Below are 24,068 nucleotides of genomic sequence, written 5' to 3'. Positions count from 1 at the left end.
GGGCTTTTTCCCCTGGAGCAACAGAGGCTGAGGGGTGACCTTACAGAGGTTTATAAAATTATGAGGGCATGGATAGGGTAAATAGCCAAGACCTTTTTCCCAAGATACGAGAGTCCAAAACTGAAGGCCATGGTTTTAATTGAGAGGAGAAAGATTTTAAAGGGACCTAACAGACAACTTTTTCATGCAAAGAATAGTGCATGTATGGAATGAGCTGCCAGAGGAGGTGGTGGATGGTGGTACAATTACAACACCTAAAAGGCATCTGGATGGGTAAATAAATAGGAAGGGTTTAGAGGGATATGATCCAAATGCAGGCAAAAGGGACTAGATCAGTTTAAAATATCTGGTTGGCGTGGGTGAGTTAGACCAATGGGTCTGTTTCCATGCTGTATGAACTCTATGTTCTATGACTATTATTGTGTCAAAAGAAGATATCAATCAACTAATCAAATCATGTGAAACATCAATCCCATCAATCCCAACAACTGAGAGAACCTTCCCTTCTACAACAGATTCTTTGTGAGCCACTGTGCAAGATCGCAATTCAGACTTTTCATGTCCCAATGATAATTACATTCTAGTGGCAACTACTTCATCAATTCCTTTTCTTCAATGGCAAATCAAATATACAGTTGTTGATTTGTTGGCTTCCATATTCAGTATGTCTGGTGTCCTTCAACAAATTAAGTCCAATAGCAGTCCACACTACACAACTGCACCCTTCCAAGACATATACAGGAAATAAAGTATTCACCACATTACTCTTCTTCTTTTTCTCAGAATGGCAACTCACCACCACCTTCTCAAGGATAACTAGGGAGTTGCAATAAATTCTGGCCCACCAGTGATGCTCACATCCCATTCATAGATAGAGAAAAGCACCTTGTTGAATGGTCTCACAGAAAGCATTGCTCATTATGCAAATTATATTGCGATTAAATGTAAAGCAATTTGTTAATATTTTGGGATATTACATTAATATATAAAATCAATGTGCTACTTGTCTTGGTGATGGTTTACCCTCACTGGTAACTCTCATGTTTGAACTCCTGATTACACCCGTGACTTGCACTTTGTAGGTGATGGATGGGCTATGTGAGTCTAAAGGTTATTCGCAGCTGGATTCCTCACCCTTGACATACCTCGTAGCCACAATATTTATATGGCTAGTCCAGTTCAGTTTCTGGGCCCATGGGATTTTGGACATGGAATATTCAGCAATGGTGATGCCATTGAATAACAAGGGATGATGGACGGAAGGCCATTGATGCAGTGGTTGAAGATGATTGAGCCAAGGACATTACTCCTGCAGAGATGTCCTGGAGCTGAGATGACTGACTTTCAACAACCATAAGCATCTTCCTTTCTGCCAGCTATGACTCCAACCAGTGGAGAATTGGCTCCATGATTCCCACTGACTCCAGTTTTGCTAGAGCTGCTTGACTCGTCAAATGCAGCCTTGATATTAAGGGCTGCCATTCTCACCTTACCTCTGGAATTCAGCTATTGTCTGTGTTTGAACCAAGGCTGTAATGAGGTCAGAAACTGAGTGACTTTGACAGAATCCAAACTAAGTGTCAGTGAGCAGATGTTGCTAAGCAGGTACTGCTTAATAGCACAATTGGTGATGCCTTCCATAGCTTTACTGATGATTGAGAATAGACTACTGGGGCAGAAATTGGCTAAATTTGATTTGTCCTGCTTTTTGTGTACACAACATACCTGAGCAATTTTCCACATAGTCAGATAGATGTCTGTGTTGTCGCTGTACTAGAAGAGCTTGGCTAGGGGATCAGCAAGATCTCGAGCACAGATCTTCTGTCTTATTGCCAGAATAAGTTAGGGTCCATAGCCTTTGCTGTATCCAGTGTCTCAATCCATTTCTTAATGTCATTTGGAAATATATGGTTGTTCCTCAGTGTAGCTGGATTAAGGATCCTAGAGCTCCCTCCATAATGGCATTGTGGATCTACCTACATAAGTTGGACCTGCTCAAGGGCAATTAGGGATTGGCAAAACATCCCATAACTACATACAAAAAAAGTTTGAGAGAATGCATTTTTTGTGTGAGGGAATGTCAGCCATGCCAACTATATACAATGGACAGCATGGTTTTGTGGTTGCTCTGCATTATGTTGCCAGTGAAGACCACTGGTGGATTTCCAACACTTAAGGATCTCATAAAGTGCTAGTCTTTTGGGTGATATCTGATCAATGGTGAGTGCTTCCACAAAAAGGTGATGGTTGAATTGGATTGAATGAGATGAGGTGGTGGGGTGGGTAGTTAATGAGGTGAGTTTTGTAAGGCACAATAAGTACATTCACTCATCATTCAGTGAAACTCAAAAAAACTGAACCTTTGCAAAAAAAAAGTGGGATTCAGCCCAATATATCGATCTGCATTCTTGCACATGTTATTGAAAAATGTTGCCAATCTTTAAATGGATATGGTGGGACTTCGTATTGTGGCATAGATTCTAGATCAGACAGGCCTGTATATTTATGACAGTTAAATGACATTTCAACATGAGACATTTGGTATAAATGCACTGGATCATGGAATCAGTACAGTCAGTCAGTCAGCTATGTATATGCAATGTGATATAAACTGTGTGAATTATATATATTTCTAACATGTTTACCTTAAGTTTGAGTTTGTGACATAAGTTGTCTGTTTGTCTGAAATTAGTAATAGTAAGTATCTTTGTAGTCATGGTAAGTTATTTTGATACAGTTTGTGAGAGCTACTTTGGCAGCTCAAATGGGTTTTTGTTTACCTTTGGATGATTTACAAGTTAGCAAGGTAAACTATTATGGTTTAAGGTCTGTTAGTAATTTCAAGACTTAGGGTTTTTAAAGCAAGAGTAAATAACCTGAGACTTTTTGTTTAGTTTTACTTTGTTTTGGGCAGTTCTGTGAAATTCTTGGATAGACATGTTTTTATGAAGCTGTATTCTTGAAAAATGGAGAATGGAGAAAATGGAGATTAACTCTGGTTACTCGAAACTGAAAATGTTTAAGCTCAATTGTATGATAGTTCCAGGAAGAAGCTATCAGAGTATCCAGTATAGGACAGAAAGCCACAGTTTCCTTAAGCTAACAAAGTGTTAAGAAAATGTTTTTTTTTCCCCACTAGTGTGAGTAATATATAAATGGTGCATTTGGATACTGTGCAAGGGAAGTTTTTTGTTTGAAATTTGTAAAACGTGTGTTTTCAGATGACTGGGATTATGCTATGTGTTTAAAACTTCTTGAACTTGTGTCAGAAATAAAGAGTTTGGCATATTTTCAGTTATCTTCATTTCTTTTGATTAATAAACTTATGTTTTATTGTTAAATCAAAACCTGCAATATTGTGTGTTTATGTTTCAGTGAGAGACAGCCTTTTTAAAACCAAAACAAAACAAACTGCGATCTCTAACTGTGCTCTGATCTTCAGTCTAGTATCTGACTTGTTCAGTAACAACATCAGCTTGGATCAATAAAATATAGTAACATCAGTATGCCATGAACCCAAACTATGTGCATCTTTGTCTATGATATTGTAGCTGTATAAATAGTTTGTGTTGTAATAGAGTTCAAGACATCAGTCTCAACAAGAACCTGGCTACCTGTGGTGTACATTATGCAGATCGACAGATAGAAAATCATAAACTGCTTCAGCCAGCATTGTGTTGAGCTTAATTTATTGAGTTTGGTCCTAAAGGGATGAAGTTAAGTCCTCTTCTGCTATGTTTGGGGCAAATGTCATAAACAATTTTGGGCAGCTCCAAATGACAATACTTGACTGGGTCCACATAGTCCTTTTAAATATGGCACTAGTACTAGAACCCTGGGATATCCCAACAGTTATGACTGGTTCCACCAACAACAAGTAGGAAAATTGGGCTAGCATCAGACAATCAGGCACCACGGGGTCATGGTAGATATTTAACAAGGTGAGTTCAGGTTGATCATGTGAGAAAACCTGCTGAGCTGCATGGTGATTAACCCTTTATGAAATTAAACAATACTAACATTTAGACAAAATATTAAAAGATTCTGCCTATAATCTCAATTGTGAAGTTTTTCACTCGTTGTCAGATTCTGTCTTGCCTGTTTTAGAAATTGTGATGTTGATGATTAAAATCAAGTGTGGATGCATGCTGGAGAACTGCAGTGATCAATGTAGTATCCATTTTAGAAAGCAAGAGAGCTATTTCAGGTAATTACAGACAAGTTAGCTTAACATCTGTGGCAGGGAAACTTTCAGCATCTTTAATTAAAGATGAAATTGCCATGTCTAGCTGAAAGGAAAATAGTTTGAAGTAGCCAGCATGCATCTCAAAAGGGACAATTGTACTTGACAAACCTAATGGAATTCTTTCGAGAGATAATTGACATTAGTAGATCAATGTAATAGTATACATGAACTTTATAAAAGGCCTTGGACAAGGTACCACAAATAAGATTATTAGAGAAAATTAAGGAATATGGGTTAGTGGATTGAAGCAAAGCGGATTTTCGACTGGTTGATGAAGAGGAGTTAAAAAGTATTTTTTCCGCACTGAATAGAAGTGAGCAGTGGTGTCCCTCAGGGTTCAATTCCAGGGTCACTTCTGCTCATTGTGTTTGTCAATGATTTGAATATAGGATTGGAGCGAGTAATGATGACAGTTTCTTAGATAACACCGAAATAGGAAATGTAGTTCATTCACTGTAAGATCAAAGAAAACTGGAAAAGGCTATTAATAAGATGGAAGAAAGGCCTAAAAAGTGACAAATGGAATTCAATGAAATGCCAATAATTGTGAGATGATATTTTTCAGTTAAAATAACAGTAATTATATTTTGAATGGTACTAAATTTGGTAACGTGGAAGAACAGAGACTAGGGGGTTGGCTCATTGACCAACAGACAGCACCTAAGTTGATGAGGTCATGAGCAATTCTAAGTTTCATCTCAAGAGGTATAAAATATAAATGTTTAGATGTAATGATGAGTCCATATAAACTTTAATGAGAAATTAAAAACCTTGAAAGACCATGAAAGGTGGGGATTCTGAAATTAAGACAGTGCAAGTTACATAGCAATGCAGTGGATTCAGGGCAGGATGGTGGCTAAGTTGTTAGTACTGCAGCCTCACAGAGCATGGGTTGAATTCCACAATCTAAAATGTGTAGGTTAGGTAGATTGGCCATGCTAAGTTGCCCATAATGTCCAGGGATGTGCAGGCTAGGTGGATTAGCCATGGAAAGCACTGGGAAAGGATGGGGGTAGGTTCAAGTGGATTTGAGGGGCTGAATAGCCTGCTTCCACACTGGAGGAATGTTATTTTAAAAATTTCAAATTTGAAAGAATGGATCAAGAAACATAGCAACAGACTGAGGGGTCACAAATAAGAGGTACATTATTACATGGGAATGTAAAGTCAAACATAAAAGATTTTGAAGAAAGGGCAGGAAGAAAGTTGATTTATTTCTCCACTAATGCTTCCTGTCACTCTGAGTATTAAGGAGTTGAATGTTTGTGAATTTTCTGGTTAAATAGTTAAGGAATCTATGTCAACATTAAAATTTAAGCTAAGTATATATATATAAAGGAAAATGAGAGGAAAGTATTTGGAAATTGGACTGGTAAATAGGATTAGAACAATTTGCCAGAGTAGCCTGTAAGTGCCAGAAAGGACTACTTGGTGCAAGTTGCATGTTACTGACTTCTACTTTCTAGGTATTCCAATTGAAATTGTTTGCCATTGGATTGATTTGTTAAGTTCAATTCATGTTGGGGTTTTTTTTCTGACTGTGCATTTAGCCATGATAATTTGGCAGAGATAATTTAACAGTCATAATTCTGAAGGCTGGTTGTTACCAGAAACTTAACAGCGTCAGGACAAAATATTGGAGTTTAATGCAAGTTATTTGCAATCAGGAATTCTGCTTGTGTTTATTTTCAGAATAAATCTATGAATAAATCTATGGGATGGTTGCATGTACAATGGTCAAATAAGAAAATCTTTGTGATTATTATTCAAAGCTTCTGGCTCATCTATGAATTTGAGCAATACTTTTAACATATCTGGTCAGCATGGACGGGTTGGACCGAAGGCTCTGTTTCCATGGTGTACATCTCTATGACTCTATAACTCTATGTCTAAAACCTGTTTATTGCAATATAAAGGTTTTGAAAATATAGGATTAAGAATAATAAATGTAAATTACCATTTGAACACAAGTTGATGGAGGTGTTAGGGAATCGGAAACCTATGGGTTTGAATTGAATGAAGGGTAAAAGAATGGAGCAACGTAAACTAGCATTGCAACCAATCTCACTAATTTCTTGACAAAAGTGATATTACAAGGAACACCTATTAATATTTGCCTTTATTTGTGGTAGAAATAACTGTGAGGCTATCAGTATTCTCCATTATTAAAAGGAAGAAATTGGACATCATCAACATGCATTTCTGAATTTGACAAGGACAGATTAAATAGTCCCATGTGCAAAGTTGTGAATGGGTGATGCAGAAGTGCTGATTATCCTCTCTCTGGCTACTCCAGGATGAGTGGCTTCTCGACTTGTCATGAGTTCCAATTGAAATGTAGCCTGATTGACAGACTTGATTTCCAGTTGCTGGACAACAGTTTGCAGCAGGCTATAAAAGCAGACAGGAAAACTGCATTTACCAGCAAAAGCATTGTTGGATAGGGCCACATGTGAAGTGTTCAATTTGTTCCTGGGAAGAGTCTAGTTGTCTGATTTCTGACCTGGAGGTATACAACTGTCAACTTTGGTGGGAATCAGATCCCTGGCCCCAATGGAGTACACAGCTGATGCCTGGTCATAGGAGTATTTGGACAGTGCATGTGCTTGGAGATGGAGTTATGGTTTGGGGTCCAAGAAGAAATATTCTAGCCCCTTCCAAAGACACTTAACCTTTACCCAAAGCTGTCCATGCCTCTCTTCACCTATCAAGTATTCTCAGGCCTTAAGACCACAATACATAGGAGCAGTAGTGGGTCATTTGATGCATCAAGTCTGCTCTGCCATTCAATAAGATTATGGTTGATCTGATAATTCTCAACTCTACTTTCCCACCTTTCCCCAAAACCCGTGATTAAAAATCTGTCAATCTCAAGCTTGAATATACTTAACAACAAGTCTCAACAGCTCTGTGCGGTAAAGAATTCATGGCCACCATGCTCTGAGAGAAGATATTCCTCCAAATTTCTCTTTTTAAATGGATGGCCCATTATTCTCAGATTATGCCCTCATGTCCTAAACTCTCCCATAAGGGGAGAAAATCTCTCCACATCTAACCTGACAAACCCCATTAGGCTCGTAAAGACTGGCAAATCAGATTAGCTAGGCTATTAAGCCTGTAAAGCTGGTTAATTGAGAGGGTGCCAAACTTATTGAAAAAGACAAGATACTGATCTGTAATTGATAGCTATCTGCCCCCTTCCAGTTTAGGTAAACCTAGAATTAGGCAGATTGGTATCAGATTAGAGGGCTTTAAGATTATATCTGTTGTACCCCAAACCAGTCCATCCATTTGATGGTTACACATCATCACTGTGTTTCTGTGAGGATCCTTCAAGCTGATTAGTTAAGGGAGCACACAGTTGCTTACCTAGCTTATACAGATTCTATATCCTGGGAGAGGGTGCGGAGCTGTTTACAAGTCTAATTACTACTAATGAGGAGACAGTGAGGTCTGCAGATTGCTACTAATGCCAGCATAGAAGTACAAAGGACACCTGTGAACATGTGTTAGTGTGATTTTCATTTGCAGTTGACTACATTGTCTCTAGCCATACCAAGAAAAGATTTCTTCACGTCAACCACATGATTAATTAATCTGATATAAGAAAAAATGGGTCTTGTCAAAATGAGAATAGCTCAGATATCTGGAAAACTGAGAATCAAGTATCCTGATTTTGCCATAAGCTTTGTTAACTAAATATAAATGTATTACTCAGCCTGACTTAAACACCTTTTGGTATTTTTATAATAGTTTGAAGCTTGCTCATCAATACTATCTCAGGAACTGTCACCTACCTCATCCAGTGTAAGTAAACACTGTCCTCGGATTATCATCTTAAAGTGCACTGGATACACATCACAGACCAGGATATCAAGATTAATGTAACTCAAAATGCAAATGCATCAACAGTATATTGGCACTACAATTTTGCTTATCAGTGTACCAGAGAATTGAATTTCAGACTGATGCTTCTCTACTCAGAATATTCCAAATTCATGGTTTGTCTGCAGAGGCACACAGAAGATAGTAAGGAATCTTGTAAGAAGTCACGTCCCATTCTCACACATGGTTCATAACTTGGTTACCTCAGGCAGAGAATGTTGGTTTTAGGGAACTCAAAAAAGGTCAGTACAAAGGAAAAGGAGCAAAAGAATGTATAAATCAAATTTAAAAAGCAGTAATATAATAAATTGATGGCTTCAGGTCCAAAAAGTGATTAATTTTAGGTCCCAGGGTTATCGTTTACTTCAATCTCTTCCCCCCATCAGGATAATCTTTCTATTATCAGTTATGTTGCTAGTTGGAATGTTATGCCTGTCAATAGGAGAAAGTGAGGACTGCAGATGCTGGAGTACCAGAGTTGAAAAATGTGGTGCTGGAAAAACACAGCAGGCCAGGCAGCATCCGAGGAGCAGAAGAATCGACGTTTCGGGCATAAGCCCTTCTTCAGGAATGAGGCTGGTGTTCAAGCGGGCTGAGATAAAAGGTAGGGGGGAGGGAATTTGGGGGAGGGGCGCTGGGAATAGAATAGGTGGAAGGAGGTGAGGGTGAGGGTGATAGGCCGAAGAGGGGATGGGGGCGGAGAGGTCGGGAGGAAGATTGCAGGTCAAGAGGGCAGTGCTGAATCCGAGGGTTGGGACTGAGATAAGGTGGGGTGAGGGGAAATTAGGAAGCTGGAGAAATCTACATTCATTCCGTGTGGTTGGAGGGTTCCTAGGCGGAAGATGAGGCGCTCTTCCTCCAGGCGTGATATGGCCAGGGTCTGGTGATGGAGGAGGCCAAGGATCTGCATGTCATTGGTGGAGTGGAGGGGGAGTTAAAGTGTTCAGCCATGGGGTGGTTGGGTTGGTTGGTGCGGGTGTCCCAGAGGTGTTCCCTGAAACATTCTGCAAGTAGGCAGCCTGTCTCCCCAATGTAGAGGAGACCACATCGGGTGCAATGGATATGTGTGGAGGTGCAGGTGAATTTGTGACTGATATAGACGGATCCATTGGGGCCTTGGAGGGAGATGAGGGGGGAGGTGTGGGCGCAGGTTTTGCACTTCATGCGGTTGCAGGGGAAGGTGCCGGGAGTGGATGTTGAGTTGGTGGATGATGTGAACCTGACGAGGGAGTCGCCGAGGGAATGGTCTCTCCTGAATGCTGATAGGGGTGGAAAGGGAAATATATCCCTGGTGGTGGGGTCTGTCTGGAGGTGGCAGAAATGACGGAAGATGATACGATGTATCCGGAGGTTGGTGGGGTGGAAGGTGAGGACCAGTGGGGTTCTGTCCTGGTGGCGATTGGAGGGTCGGTGTTCAAGGGCAAAGGTGCGGGAAGTGGAGGAGATGTGGTGGAGAGCGTCGTTGACCACGTCGGAGTGGAAATTGCGGTCTTTGAATAAGGAGGCCATTTGGGTTGTTCAGTAGTGGATTTGGTCCTCCTGGAAGCAGATGCAGCGGAGATGGAGGAATTGGGAATATGGGATGGTGTTTTACAGGGGGCAGGATGGGAGGAGGTGTAATCTAGGTAGCTGTGGGAGTCGGTCGGTTTGTAGTAAATGTCTGTGTTGAGTCGGTCGCCCGAGATAGAAATGGAGAGGTCTAGGAAGGGGAGGGAGGAGTCTGAGATTGTCCAGGTAAATTTGAGGTCGGGATGGAAGATGTTAGTAAAGTGGATGAACTGTTCAACCTCCTTGTGGGAGCACGAGGTAGCGCCAGTACAATCATCGATGTAGCGGAGGAAAAGGTGAGGGGGTAGTGCCAGTGTAGCCTTTCAATAGTTTAGATTTATTGTTGTGCAACAGATATCTGAGGTTTTGGCACTTCAGCCACTTCCACCTGTCTTCACTAAATGTTCTGAAAGATCAGTGTACCATTTTTAATGGTGATTAATCTATCTGAGTAAAGATTGCTTGCTCCACTCATTATTTTTGAATATAACTATAACTCAAGTGAGCTTTAAATGAATAAGTTATGTAATGGACAGTGAATAAATATTATTTTGTGGTTCCAAATTCTAAATAGCACAATGAGTTTCTGCACCTAATGTGTTGGAAATGGTTAATAAATAAGTTTCATTAGAATGAAACTATTAACCATTTCTATTTAAAAATATAAAAATAACATGAGAGCATGTAGAAATCTTTAGCAGTGATTGTTTAAGCTTAATAGTTAAGAAAACATGAGATGGGCTTTGCTTTGGACAATAATTGAACTCAATACTGCTGAGAAACTAATGGCCCAATACATTAGACCAGCGTTGGAATTCCTATAGGCAAAAATCCACCCATTTACCTTCCTCCTACTTTTCTACCCAATCTTCTGATGGATCCTACAAAACTCCTTCAATGTCGGAAACCTCAGTGAAGGGAATTTGGGCAAAAGCACACCTTATCTTTATGGCACTAACTCTTGTATTCAGGTAACAATTTAAATGTCACAGATCTCTTACATTGTAATTGTCTGTGCTTGAATGGGTGAAAATGTAAGAGTGTAAATGGGCAGGATTGATAAGGGTAAAGGGATAAGGTGATGTTGGTAAGCGGGTAGAGTAACAGGTAGTGATGTTGGTAGGGTGGGTGAAGGGGTTATTTGGGAGGGTTTTACAGATTGGAGAAAGTGGGGATTGCAGATTCTGGAGAATCAGAATTGAAAAAGGTGGTGCTGGAAAAGCACAGAAGGTCAGGCAGCATTCAAGGAGCAGGCGAGCCGATGTTTTGGGTTTTAGCCCTTCATCAGGGTGGGATGAATAATCCCAACCCGAAACGTCGACTCCCCTGCTCCTCGGATGCTACCTGATCTGCTGTGCTTTTCCAGTGCCACCGTTTTCAACAAGAGTTATAGAGGTTGGGTGAGTAAGGATGTTAAGTGTTACACTGGAACATATCCAGAAAGTGTTAAATAGGAAAGATCCAGGTAAGTAAAGAGAAACTGTTGGAAGTCCCAGATTAGCTCAAAAGTCAGAAACCTTTTCAGAGGGTCCAAGTTGGCATGGTTGTCTATTGAATTTTGAAACTTCCTGGGCAATTCTTTCTCCAACTATGTGGAGACTGGAAGACCTGGGTCATTGTCTCAGCATTGAACTCAACACAATCAAGCATTAAGTTCAAATAAGTAACAATAATAATAATTCAAATAATGAGAAGAATAATCAAATGGGAAACCTGAGGAGACATTCAACGCTTCTAGCTTCTAACAAGGCCATTTTAATCACACTCACCAGGTGGCAACCAGACATATGGGCACTAAAATTGACCAGGTTATCAGTCCAACTTTGGAGTAGCTGTCTGCTGACTAATCTGCATAATCGAACAACTATTAAGGATATTTATCTAAAGACAACAATGTCAGTTTTATCATTTTCATATCAAGTCCTGATTATGTCATTGGGACACCATTTGCGCCACAAAAAATGCCAGGCAATGACATTTCAATAAGAGACAATCTAACCATCATCCTTTGATATCCAATGGTGTTACTATCACTGAAACCCCCACTATCAACATCCTGGGGATTACCATTGACCAGAAAATCAAATGGCTACAAGAGTAGGTCAGAGGCTAGGAATACTGAAGTAATAATTCACCTCTTGACCCCCCAAAGCCTGTCCAATATCTACAAGGCATGTGCCAGGAGTGTAATAGAACACTCTGCACTTGTCTGGATGAGTGCAGCTCCAACAACAATAAGAAGCTTGACATCAGCCAGGACAAAGCAGCCCACTTGATTGGCATCACATCCACAAACGTCCACTCCCTACACCACAAATGTGCAGCAGCAGCAGTGTGTACTATTTACAAGATGCATTGGAGAAACTCACCAAAGATCATTAAAAATCATCTTCCAAATGCATGACTACTTCCATCTAGAAATACAAGGGTAGCATATACATGGGAACACCACCTGCAAGGATATCTCCAAGCCACTCACCATGCTGATTTGGAAATGTATGCAATTCCGTCACTGTCGCTGGGTCAAAATCCTGGAATTTCCTTCCTGAGGGCATTGTCGGTCAAACTACAGTACATGGACTGCAGAAGTTCAAGAAGGCAGCTAACCACCATTTTATCAAGGGCAACTAGAGACAGACAATAAATGCTGGTCAGCCAGTGATGCCCATGTCCTGTGAGTAAATAAAAAGACAAAACAGCAGCAATATTAACTCCAAAGTAAACACCAGGAAACTGCACTGAGTTTAAAAATGTGTTGCTGGAAAATCACAGCAGGTCAGGCAGCGTCAAAGGAGAAGGAGAATTGACGTTTTGGGCACAAGCCCTTCTTCAGGAATGAGGAGGGTGTGCCAAGCAGGCTAAGATAAAAGGTAGGGAGGAGGGACTTGGGGGAGGGGCGTTGGGAATGCGATAGGTGGAAGGAGGTTAAGATGAGGGTGATAGGCTGGAGAGGGGGTGGGGGCGGAGAGGTCAGGAAGAAGATTGCAGGCCAAGAAGGCGGTGCTGATTCTGAGGGTTGGGACTGAGAAAATGTGGGGGGGGGGAGGGGAAATGAGGAAGCTGGAGAAATCTGTATTCATCCCTTGTGGTTGGAGCGTACCTAGGTGGAAGATGAGTTGCTCTTCCTCCAGGCGTCATGTTGCCATGGTCTGGCGATGGAGTTTCCAGCTAAGCTAAAACAATGAAGAGGCTCAGAGGATTTTTTTTGAAATTATTTTACTGACTTCCTTTGTGAAATAAGAATCAATATGAGAGTTGCTCTCAGACCCAAGGTGAAAGCTGACATGTCCCCTGTAGAGACTCACTAAGAATTGGCTAGAAGCTATATTAGACTTCGGTGGATGAACTCTAGGCCACACAATCTACCTCTGCATCCCAACAGGATCTAAGTGTTGCTCAGCAGTTCAAATACCCTGTGCTGCTTTTCTGGGTCAATTCTAAAGCCTGACTACTGTACACATTTCAAACATTGGCCTGGAATTAAAATAAATTCCAATATAAGTCCATAATTTGCAATACCTATTGGTTTCTCCCATCCTTCGTTCCTGAAACATGAATTATCCAGTAGAATATAATTTCACACCACCTGGTGTGCACTTCACCCAAGAGGGTATGCCAGGAAAAGAAGAGGAGATTTAAAATTCCTACAGAAAATCAGTAAGAATGGATGACAATTTTACACAGGATCTTTATAACTGAATGTCAGAAAATATTAACAGCTGAGCCTCATTAGAATGCAACAAGTCAGTTTTTGCCTTTCCCTGAGATGGGGATGAAGATCAAGAGGTCATCTATCAGTAATAAGGGAAGGCTGGCAGTGGTCATTTAATCTGAGAGTTGGTGTGACATCTCATAATTGGGAAAAAGGGGAGAAATCAAGATAGCAGAGGCCTGGACTTTGCTTGTGGGACACAGAGAAACATTGACACACCTCTAGATGTCGATTTGCTCATTGAGTTGGAAGGTTTGTTTTCAAATGTTTCGTTACCATTCTAGGTAACATTTTCAGTGAGCCTCCGGATGAAACACTGGTGGTGTAGCCACTTCCTATTTATATGTTTGAGTTTCATTGGGTTGGTGATGTCATTTCCAGTGATGATGTCATTTCCTGTTCTTTTTCTTGGGGGTAGTAAATGGTATCCAAGTCAATGGTGCTTGTTGTTAGAGTTCTGTTTGGAATGCCATGCTTCTAGGAATTCTCGTGCATGTCTCTGTTTGGCTTGTCCTAGGATGGATATGCTAGGATGTCCTAGCACATCCATCCTAGGACAAGCCAAACAAAGACACGCACGAGAATTCCTGGAAGTATGGCATTCCAACCAGAACTCTATCAACAAGCACCATTGACTTGGATCCCATTTACCATCCCCTGAGAAAAAGAACAGGAAATGACATCACCATAGGAAATGATGTCATCACTGGAAATGACATCACTAACCCAAGGAAACCCAAACATATAAATAGAAAAAAGGCTACACCACCAGTGCTTCATCCGGATGCTCACTGAAGATGTTCCCTAGTATGGCGATGAAACATCTGAAAATGTACCTTTCAGCTCAGTGAGCAAACCTACATCCAGACTCTCAACCTGAGCTACCAATCTTCTTAAAAACTCATTGACATACCTTTCAGGCCACATTAAAGAAAGGTTTTGTACTAATCTCAGAATGCCACGCTCATAACTCCTTTTTAAAGTTTGTTCTTGGGATGTGAGCATTGCTGGCATAGCTTGCATGTATTGCCTACACCAAAGACTAAAACACTTTACCTGGTATGGTGACCATGAGAGGCTCCCCATTCTTGCCCCCACCAGCTCCCTGTTCAGAAATGCATTAAAATGCCACCAGGATCCTGTGTTTGAAATAAGAGAGCAGCTGACCGCCGCACTGAGATAAAATTAGCCCTAATATATTTATCCAATGAACCACAGGGGAAGCTTGCAATGTCTGCGACGATCACAGTATTATGATAAAATTTCCTTCTAATCTAATTTGTATCTAGTGTTATGCTGTTGTTCAAAAAAAACAAATTCAGAGTTTTTTGACCTGTGTAATGGATATGTCAGTCTACAAAACATTTAAAATTAAAAGCGAAGTATTTTGTTGATCAGGAAGTAATTAATATAATAAAGCTATTAACATATATTATACATAAATTGAATCCCAGGAAGTGCTGTAAAAGATATAAATGTAGGATGGAATGTTTAAAATTGTGAAGCCTTGAAGCAGTTGTCCAGCCACAAAAGTTATTTCAAGGCTTACCATACTACTCTCAATTAAAGTGTGGTGGTTATTTTACAGAACTAGAATCATGCCCAGCTGTAAATAATTCTAGTAATCATTCTGCTATAACTGATGTTAGTATTTCTCTAACCAGCGCTGAGGTTCCATATGAACAGACTACACAGTCAAAACAGATTCATCATTGATGGCTTTGCCGCCTTCGTTCTTCTCTTTTCACTTATTTTTCCTATTCCTGCTGAAAAAGAAACATCAAATGTTTTTTTTTGTTGAAAAAGATATGTTCCCATTCTCCATGACATTGGAATGATTTATGCAGACTGAATTCTGAAGTGCAACATTTTCATCATGGAGCACAATGCTCTTTGGCACTTTGCCCAGTTGTCTTCACTATACACTGTGTAAACACTATCATTTTTAATGTGCAGGATCCTTCATTAATTCAGAGTCACTGTACAACACTGATTGAAACACATGCCTCTTTGTATGTTAAAAATAAACCTACTGTAACACATAAGGGCAGAAGTATTCCTTCAGCTAAAGGGTTTGAACATTACTTGACTAAACCTTCTTCCACATTTTGAAATGTAGCTATTTGTACCATAGTGTTCAATTTTCAATGGTGGTATATAAATTCCCAATGTAAATGTTTCTTGACTTGTTTATGTAAATCATTACTTACGAGATTTGCTTTTGTCCACAAAAATGTTCTCCCATTTCTCCTGAAGGCAGCAATCTATCCTGGGCATAACACTGAGCAAGCAATTGCCAGCAGTCATAGTCCCTGATCCAGTGACTGTAGTTTGTGTATGCACTTTTGCAATTAGTGTTTGCAGGTTATCCAACTGTGCAAACATCATTGTTCAACCTAATCCTATTCTCACTAAGCACACAGAGCCTTGCCAGCGGTCACTGGAATGTAATTGGGAGAAGGAACTCTGTCTGATACTTCAGATTAGTGAACATTGAAATAGATTATTCTACAGATTAAATACATTAGATACCTAGCTTCATTCCCAGTGCAATGAATCTGTTCCAAGCTGCAGATTTATATGATTTACACTAATCATCTTAGATCATGATATCACTAGTACATCAATATGAATAAAATTCACTTAAAAGATAAATCACAGTCAACTTGTCAACACTTAAGTTATTGTCCCACTCAGTTGGACCCCACTTTTCATTCCCGGGCCAGGTACTCAGAGGTAGGAGAAATAACCCTGCACCTGTCACATGCCTCCACATACTCCATGTGAACATATGCCACTGTATCTATCCTCCATCACCCTTCATATGCCTGTGCTAACCTGTGCCCCTGGACACCACCTTGGTTGTTCATATACCCTGTACCAACATACATTCCTGTGCATCTGCCATATTTTAACACTCTTATATAACACCTAAAAGTACCTATTGACTCTGGCCTCTTTAGCATTGTCCCTTCACTTTGATCTACGTTGAATGCCTGAGCTTTCAGTGGTCTAGATTTCATTTGCCTTCCTAAATCTGTCTGCCTCTGCACTTCCCTTTATTCCAATAAAACTCTTCTTAAAGCTTAGCTTTTCCAGCAAGATTTTGGCTACCTCACTTATATCTTCTCCTATGATTGAGCATCCAGTTTATCTTTACAACTATGAAATGTATCTTGAGGCTTTAATTGCACATTTAGAGACACTACTACAGGTAATTCCTGGATGACACAATGATTGCATTCTTGTGCAATAACGTGTTGTACAAAAATTGCACATTAGAAACAGTAATGGTGATGTAATTGCGTTACAGTGTTTCTAAAGTTCGCTCTTTAGAAACACTATCCCTAAGTCAACAATCATGTAATAGCAAATTTGCGTTAACGAAACATGTGCCATAGCAGAACAACCTGTATACTAAAAAAAATTAACCTATTTTACTAAAGAACCTGTTCAAGGATGTTATTGCACACCTCTGGAACAGGTGGGACTTGCACTCATGCCTGTGGTCCAGAAGGTAGGGACACTACTCCTACACCACAAGAGGACCCTTAAAGATACTACTGTAAGTGTTGGTTGTAATATGTATCAGACTTACTTATTTAACAAATCATCATCTGATGACGAAGCACTACCAATCATAATCTTTATAGTGTAATGTGGAGGTGTCAGGGTTGGACTGGCGTGGAGAGCTCAGAGGCATTATTTTCCTGTTTGAGTGAAAGGTAAGAATAGGGTTCAATGGGTGAAGAAAGGCATTAAAGTTCTACTCAAGAATAAGAAAGAATCATAGATACGGACAACTGGGATCAAATGAATCTCTTGAAGAGTATAAAGAGTGAAAGTGCATTCTTAAGAGGGAAATCAGGAAGGCAAAGAAGGGATATGGGATAGCCTTGGCAGATAATCTTAAGGATAATCCAAAGACATACACTAAGAGCAAAAGAGCAATTTGAGAGAGAATAAGTCCCCTTAAAGATCAACAAGGTCATCGATGTGTTGAACCTCAGGAAATGGGAGAGATACTAAATTAATATTTCATGTCAGTTTTTCCTGTGGAGAAAGAAATGGAGGCTAGAAGGTGCTGGGAAATAAATATTGATTATTTGAAAACAGTTCACAGTACAGAAGAGAAAGTATTGGAAGTCCTAGAAAATATAAATGTGTATACATCACCAGGACCTGATCAAGTGTAGCCCAGGACATTGTGGGAAGTAAGTGAAGAAATCACAGGTCCCTTGCAGAAATATTTGTTTCATTTATAACCATCATTCAGGTGCCATAAGGCTAATGTTGTACCTAATGTTGAGGGTGGCTAATGTTGTACCTTTATTTAAGAAAGGTTGTAAGGTGATGCCTGGGAGCTACAGACCTGTTAGCTTGACATCAATGGTGGGTAATTTGTTGGAGGTGATTCTGAAAGATAGGATTCACATGCATTTGGAAAGCCAAGGACTAATTAGGGATAGTCAGCATGGATTTGTGCGAGAGAAGTCTTATCTCACAAACTTGATTGAGGTTTTTGAGGAAGAAACCAAAAAGATTGATGAGGGCAGAGCCCTAATGTTGTTTATATGGACTTTAATAAAGCCTTTAACATGATTCCACATGCTAGTTTAATTCATAAAGTTAGATCACATGGGATTCAGGGTAACTTTGCCACTTGGATACAAAATTGATTTGACAGTAGGAGACAGAGGGTGGTGGAGAAGGGTTGTTTTTTGGACTAGAGACCTGTAACCAATGGTGTTTCAAAGGGATAGATTTTTGGCTCACTTTTGTTTGCCATTTATAGAAACGATTCAGATGAGACTATAGGAGGCATGGTAGATAAGTTTATGGATGACACCTAAATTGGTAGTATAGTGGACAGATAAGAAACTTATCTAAGATTACAAAGAGATCTTGATCAATTGGGTCAATGGGCTGAGGAAAGGCAGTGTTCATTAGTTTGTATTGCATTTTGGTAAAACCAACAAGAGTAGGACTTACACGATTAATGGTCGGCCCTAGATAGTGTTGTAGAACAGAGAGACCCACGGGTTTAGGTATATAATTCTTTGAAGTTTGTGTCACAGATAGACAGGGGTGCTTAAGAAGGCGTTTAGCATGCTAGCCTTCATTGATTAGACCTTTGAGCACAGGAGTTGGGTTGTTATGTTGAGGTTGTACAGGACATTGGTGAAACCTCTTCTGGAATACTGTGTGCAATCCTGGTCACCTTGCTATAGGAAGGATTACCAAATTGGAGAAAGTTCAGAAAAGATTTATCAGGATGCTACTGGGAATGAAGGGTTTGAGTTATACAAATAGGCCGGATAGGCTGGGACGACTCTTGTTGGAGGATAGCAGTGGTGACCTTATACAAATCGTGAGGGGCATAGATAAAGTGAATAGCAGAGGTCTTTCCCCTAGAGTGGGGGAGTTCAAAACTTGGGGACATATTTTTAAGGTGAGAGAAGAAAGTTTTAAAAAGGATATGAGAGGCAACCTTTATACACAGAGAGTGGTTCATGTGTGGTATGATCTGCCAGAAGAAGTGATGGATGCAGGTACAGTTACAACATCTGAAAGACATTTAGATAAGTACACGAATAGGAAAGGTTTGGAGGGATATGGGCCAAGTTCAGGCAAGTAGGACATTTAGTTTTGGAACATAGTTGGCATGGACTAGTTGGATCAAAGGGTCCGTTTCCATGCTGTATGACTCTATGACTCTATAAGTGCTTTTTTATAGCTAGCAACCTAGGTGATTGGCAATGCCACTGATATTCTTTTCCTTCCAATGTTTCAGCATACATTCCCTGCTATTTTTCTTTTGCATGTGACTGAGATCATAGAATCATACTTGGAGGCCATTCAGTCTATCATTTCTGTTGCAGCCCTTTTGAAAGAACTGTCTAATAGCCCTCTCCCCAGTCATTGATGATTGCCCTGTAAATTTCTCCTGGGCTCTTTTAGATTTCACCTACATTTAGAGTCAGAGAGATGTACAGCACAGAAACAGACCCTTTGGTCCAATTTGTCCACGTCAACTAGATATCCTAAATTAATCTAGGGGGATTTGTCAGCCTTTGGCCCATATCCCTACAAAACCTTCCTATTCATATTCTGGATTAGTGGTGCTGGAAGAGCACAGCAGTTCAGGCAGCAACCAAGTAGCTTTGAAATCGACGTTTCGGGCAAAAGAGTTCCTGATGAAGGGCTTTTGCCCGAAACGTCGATTTCGAAGCTACTTGGATGCTGCCTGAACTGCTGTGCTCTTCCAGCACCACTAATCCAGAATCTGGTTTCCAGCATCTGCAGCCATTGTTTTTACCTCTACCTATTCATATACCCATCCAGATGCCTTTTAAGTGTTTTCATTGTATCAGCCTGCACCACTTCCTCTGGCAGCTCATCACCTACCATCCTTTATGTAGTCTCTTTTAAATCTTCTCCATCTCACCTGAAGCCTATACCCTCTAGTTCTGGACTCCCCCCACCTCTGGGAAAACATCTTGTCTATTCACCCTATCCATGCCACTCATGATTTTATAACCCTCTGTTAAGATCACCCCTAAGTCTCTGATGCTCCAGGGACAGTAGCCCCAGCCTATTCAGCCTCTCCCTATAGCTCAAGCCCTCCAACAGTGACAACATCCTTGTAAATCTTCTCTGAACCCTTGCAAGTTTCACATCCTTTCTATAGCAGAGAGACTAGAATTGAATGCGGTATTCCAAGAGTGTCCTAATCAATGTTCTGTACAGCTCGGCAATTCATTTAAAATTATGACAGTTTGGAGATTTGTTTCCCCTGGATTTCTTTGCCAATTATGACCAATTGTTTATTAATCATCCTGTCAGTGTAATTAGCCACTTCCTATTTACTCTATTATTGGAAGTGATGAAGGAGTCCCTGTTAATTACATTGCTTGAATTTCCAAATTTAATTGCTTCCTCGCAAACCTAAACCTGTTATGAGTAAAATTGGATCGCAGCCCCCTCAGCTCCAAAAACACGTTCAGAGATTACAGTTACACATTTCCCACTGTCTGTTCTAGACAATACATGCAACACATAAGCGTTGTTCTGTCTACTCATTTTTATATTTACAGCAGGCAGTCAGGTCTAAATATGGCTGCATATTTCAGCAGAGGCTAAAGTTAGTAAAACAATAATATTAATGAAAGCTAGCCTTTTAAATGTAAAATGTGGCTGCAGTGGTGTTGATGGAGACCAGAAAAGTAGGAACAATGGACAGAAAGCATGCTCCAAGTTTGCAAAGCAGGAGGTAGACAAGAATGAAGAGAACAAGGAAGGTTAGCAGACTCAGCAAAAGTAATAGGAGCAGATAGCCATTGCAGTCAATACTGGCAGACTAGCCATATCAACATAAATTCAGTGCCACAAGACAGTCAATGATCTTACACACATAGTTTAGAATCTTCCTTCAGACGTTTAATCCACACCTCCTTCACTCATCTAACTACACTGTCTATTAATCACAGATTATATATCTCAATCAAAACTTCACCCTTGCCGAATTTGGACGTTGCTCACATCTCACAGCTTGCATAGTTTGCTGACCATTTAATCAGTTAGCATCAGCCAAATACATTGTACCATATTTGTTGATACACATTGCTCTCTCTTGCAAGACGTGGAGGTATGGCTCTTAACAGGAGACTTGTGGTTGTCTTATCAGCTTTGGAATGATGTCTTTTTAAGAGCCCAACATGCAAGTGAATCAAGTTATCATATGACCACAGACTCTCTGCACAGTAGTATTTGAAGCACAGGCTGTGTTTGAAGATTACTCTATTGTGTTTTTAGGTTAGCTATGAAAACCTTATCAGAGACCTTAAAGTGAACTGAATCCATGTATCTCTTTTGTGTGGCATTCAGAATATTAGTACAATAGCCACAATTTTATATCCTCATGCTAATGAACGAGTTGTGCTCAACATCTTTGGACTGGTCGTAATAAAATTGTGGCTAAAAACAGGAGTGAAATTTATCAAAGGTGGTGTTTGCTCAGACCTAATTTTCCAAGTCATATGCCACTTCCCCTCATACTGCAATCACCTCTCACTTAAAAGTTGCAGAAATTTGAGATGTGCACATAGTGCTTTCTATTTACCCTCTCATTGTCTCCCAATCATTTTAAATATTCAAGGACCAGCACCTGTCAAAGGAGTGGTGCAGGGACAAGATGTGGAAGAAGTCAAAGAGACTGATTATGAGGAAAAACTGTCACTTGATTTTACACTCAGACAACAGCTGAGATATTCACATTGCACATATTTTTTTAAAAGTTGCTTGGAGATAAGTTCTACCTGTAGTCAGATATGAGACATAATTGGCCAGCAATTAGAGCATTACAAAAGCAAAGTATAGGAATCAGTTTGGGCAGAGGGAAAGATTGTATGCTCTAAGTTATGCCTCAATGGACTCAGATGTGACTATAATGGGCAATGGAAGAAAACGGCTGATGGGTAAGCACAGAAAATACTTTGTGCAAAGTTCATACCATCAGAAAGCCAATAGTCATTATCCAGCAGCATGGAGAAGTCAGGCAGTAATATCTCACAACAGCTTGCACGGAGTCAAAGCCTAGATGTTGCAGCTTGGAATTGTGGCAAATCACTTTGCCAGTCTTGTGGATCAAACCATACTGCAGCATCTGCTGGTTGATGTCTTAACTTCGACTGCAACACAAATAAAAGTAACTTAATGTCTGCTTGTGGCTGGACTGCAGACTTATCTGTAGTTGTAGTCAGAGCTGCTCATGGCCATTTGGTAGGTTTATCTGCAATCTTCCCTACTGGATGTGACCAGCCTTCCACTAGCCATGCTGGAATCACTGCAGTAACACCTTGTAAGAGCACAGCAGGTCAGGCAGCATCTGAGGAACAGGAAAATTGATGTTTCGGGCAAAAGCCCTTCATTCCCAAGAAAAGAAAGATTAACCGGGGAGGGATTAGACAACCTTGGCTGACAAAGGAAGTCAGGAAATGTATTAAAGAAAAAGAGAGATCCTATAAAGTGGCTAAGAACAGTGGGAAATCAGAAGATTGGGAAGGATACAAAAGCAAACAGAGGATAACAAAGAGTGTAATAAGAAATGAGAGGATCAAATATGAAGGTAGGCTAGCCAGTAATATTAGAAATAATAGTAAAAGTTTCTTTCAGTACATAAGAAACAAATGACAGGCAAAAGTAGACATTGGGCCACTTCAAACTGATGCAGGGAGCCTAGTGATGGGAGATAAGGAAATAGCAGGAGAACTTAACAAGTACTTTGCGTCAGTTTTCACAGTGGAAGACAGGAGTAATATCCCAAAAATTAAAGGGTGTCACGGGGCTGAGTTGAGTATGGTTGCCATTACGAAAGAGATAGTGCTAGAAAAGTTAAAAAGTCTTAAAATTGATAAATCTCCTGGCCCCGATGGGATACACCCTAGAGTTCTGAGAGAGGTTGCTGAGGAAATAGCAGAGGCATTGGTTGAGATCTTTCAAGAGTCACTGGAGTCAGGAAAGGTCCCGGACGATTGGAAGATGGCTGTAGTAACCCCCTTGTTCAAGAAAGGATCAAGGCAAAAGATGGAAAATTATAGGCCAATCAGCTTAACCTCGGTTGTTGGTAAAATTCTAGAATCCATCATTAAGGATGAGGTTTCTAAATTCTTGGAAGAGCAGAGTCTGATTAGAACAAGTCAACATGGATTTAGTAAAGGGAGGTCATGCCTGACAAACCTGTTGGAATTTTTTGAAGAGGTAACAAGTAGGTTAGACCAGGGGAACCCAGTGGATGTGGTCTATCTGGACTTTCAAAAGGCCTTTGATAAGGTGCCACACGGGAGACTGCTGAGCAAGGTGAGGGCCCATGGTGTTCGAGGTGAGCTGCTGGGATGGATTGAGGATTGGCTATCTAACAGAAGGCAGAGAGTTGGGATAAAAGGTTCTTTTTCAGAATGGCAGCCGGTGACGAGCGGTGTCCCGCAGGGTTCGGTGCTGGGGCCACAGCTGTTCGCATTATATATTAATGATTTGGATGAGGGAACCGGGGGCATTCTAGCGAAGTTTGCCGATGATACAAAGTTAGGTAGACAGGCAGGTAGTACTGAGGAAGTGGGGAGGCTACAGAAGGATCTAGACAGGTTGGGAGAGTGGTCCAGGAAATGGCTGATGGAATTTAACGTGAGCAAGTGCGAGGTCTTGCACTTTGGCAAAAAGAATATAGGAATGGACTACTTTCTAAATGGTGAGAAACTTAATAAAGCCAAAGCACAAAGGGATCTGGGAGTGCTAGTCGAGGATTCTCTAAAGGTAAACATGCAGGTTGAGTCTGTGATTAAGAAAGCGAATGCAATGTTGTCTCTTATCTCAAGAGGGTTGGAATATAAAAGCAGAGATGTACTACTAAGACTTTATAAAGCTCTGGTTAGGCCCCATTTGGAGTACTGTGTCCAGTTTTGGTCCCCACACCTCAGGAAGGACATACTGGCACTGGAACGTGTCCAGCGGAGATTCACACGGATGATCCCTGGAATGACAGGTCTAGCATATGAGGAACGGCTGAGGATACTGGGATTGTATTCGTTGGAGTTTAGAAGATTAAGGGGAGACCTAATAGAGACGTACAAAATAATACATGGCTTTGAAAAGGTGGATGCTAGAAAATTGTTTCTGTTA

General features: G+C 40.5%; 1 long non-coding RNA gene across 2 annotated transcripts in view; it reads right to left on the bottom strand.

The window, feature by feature from the left end:
- Window positions 1-14,531, bottom strand: part of LOC140479470 (uncharacterized) — a 36,798-nt gene extending 22,267 nt beyond the window's left edge. Inside the window, exon 1 of one of the 2 annotated variants that reach the window (XR_011961051.1) lies at window positions 14,448-14,531. This is a non-coding gene — a long non-coding RNA (uncharacterized lncRNA). Of the gene's footprint in view, window positions 1-12,158; window positions 12,334-14,447 lie in introns of those variants that run through there. The other variant, XR_011961050.1, reaches the window with a different exon arrangement.
- Window positions 14,532-24,068: the final 9,537 nt, after the last annotated feature.

This window comes from Chiloscyllium punctatum, chromosome 7 (genome assembly GCF_047496795.1).
Source record: "Chiloscyllium punctatum isolate Juve2018m chromosome 7, sChiPun1.3, whole genome shotgun sequence".
Taxonomy (NCBI): Eukaryota; Metazoa; Chordata; class Chondrichthyes; order Orectolobiformes; family Hemiscylliidae; genus Chiloscyllium; species Chiloscyllium punctatum.
This window is presented reverse-complemented; position numbering and strand designations above follow the sequence as displayed.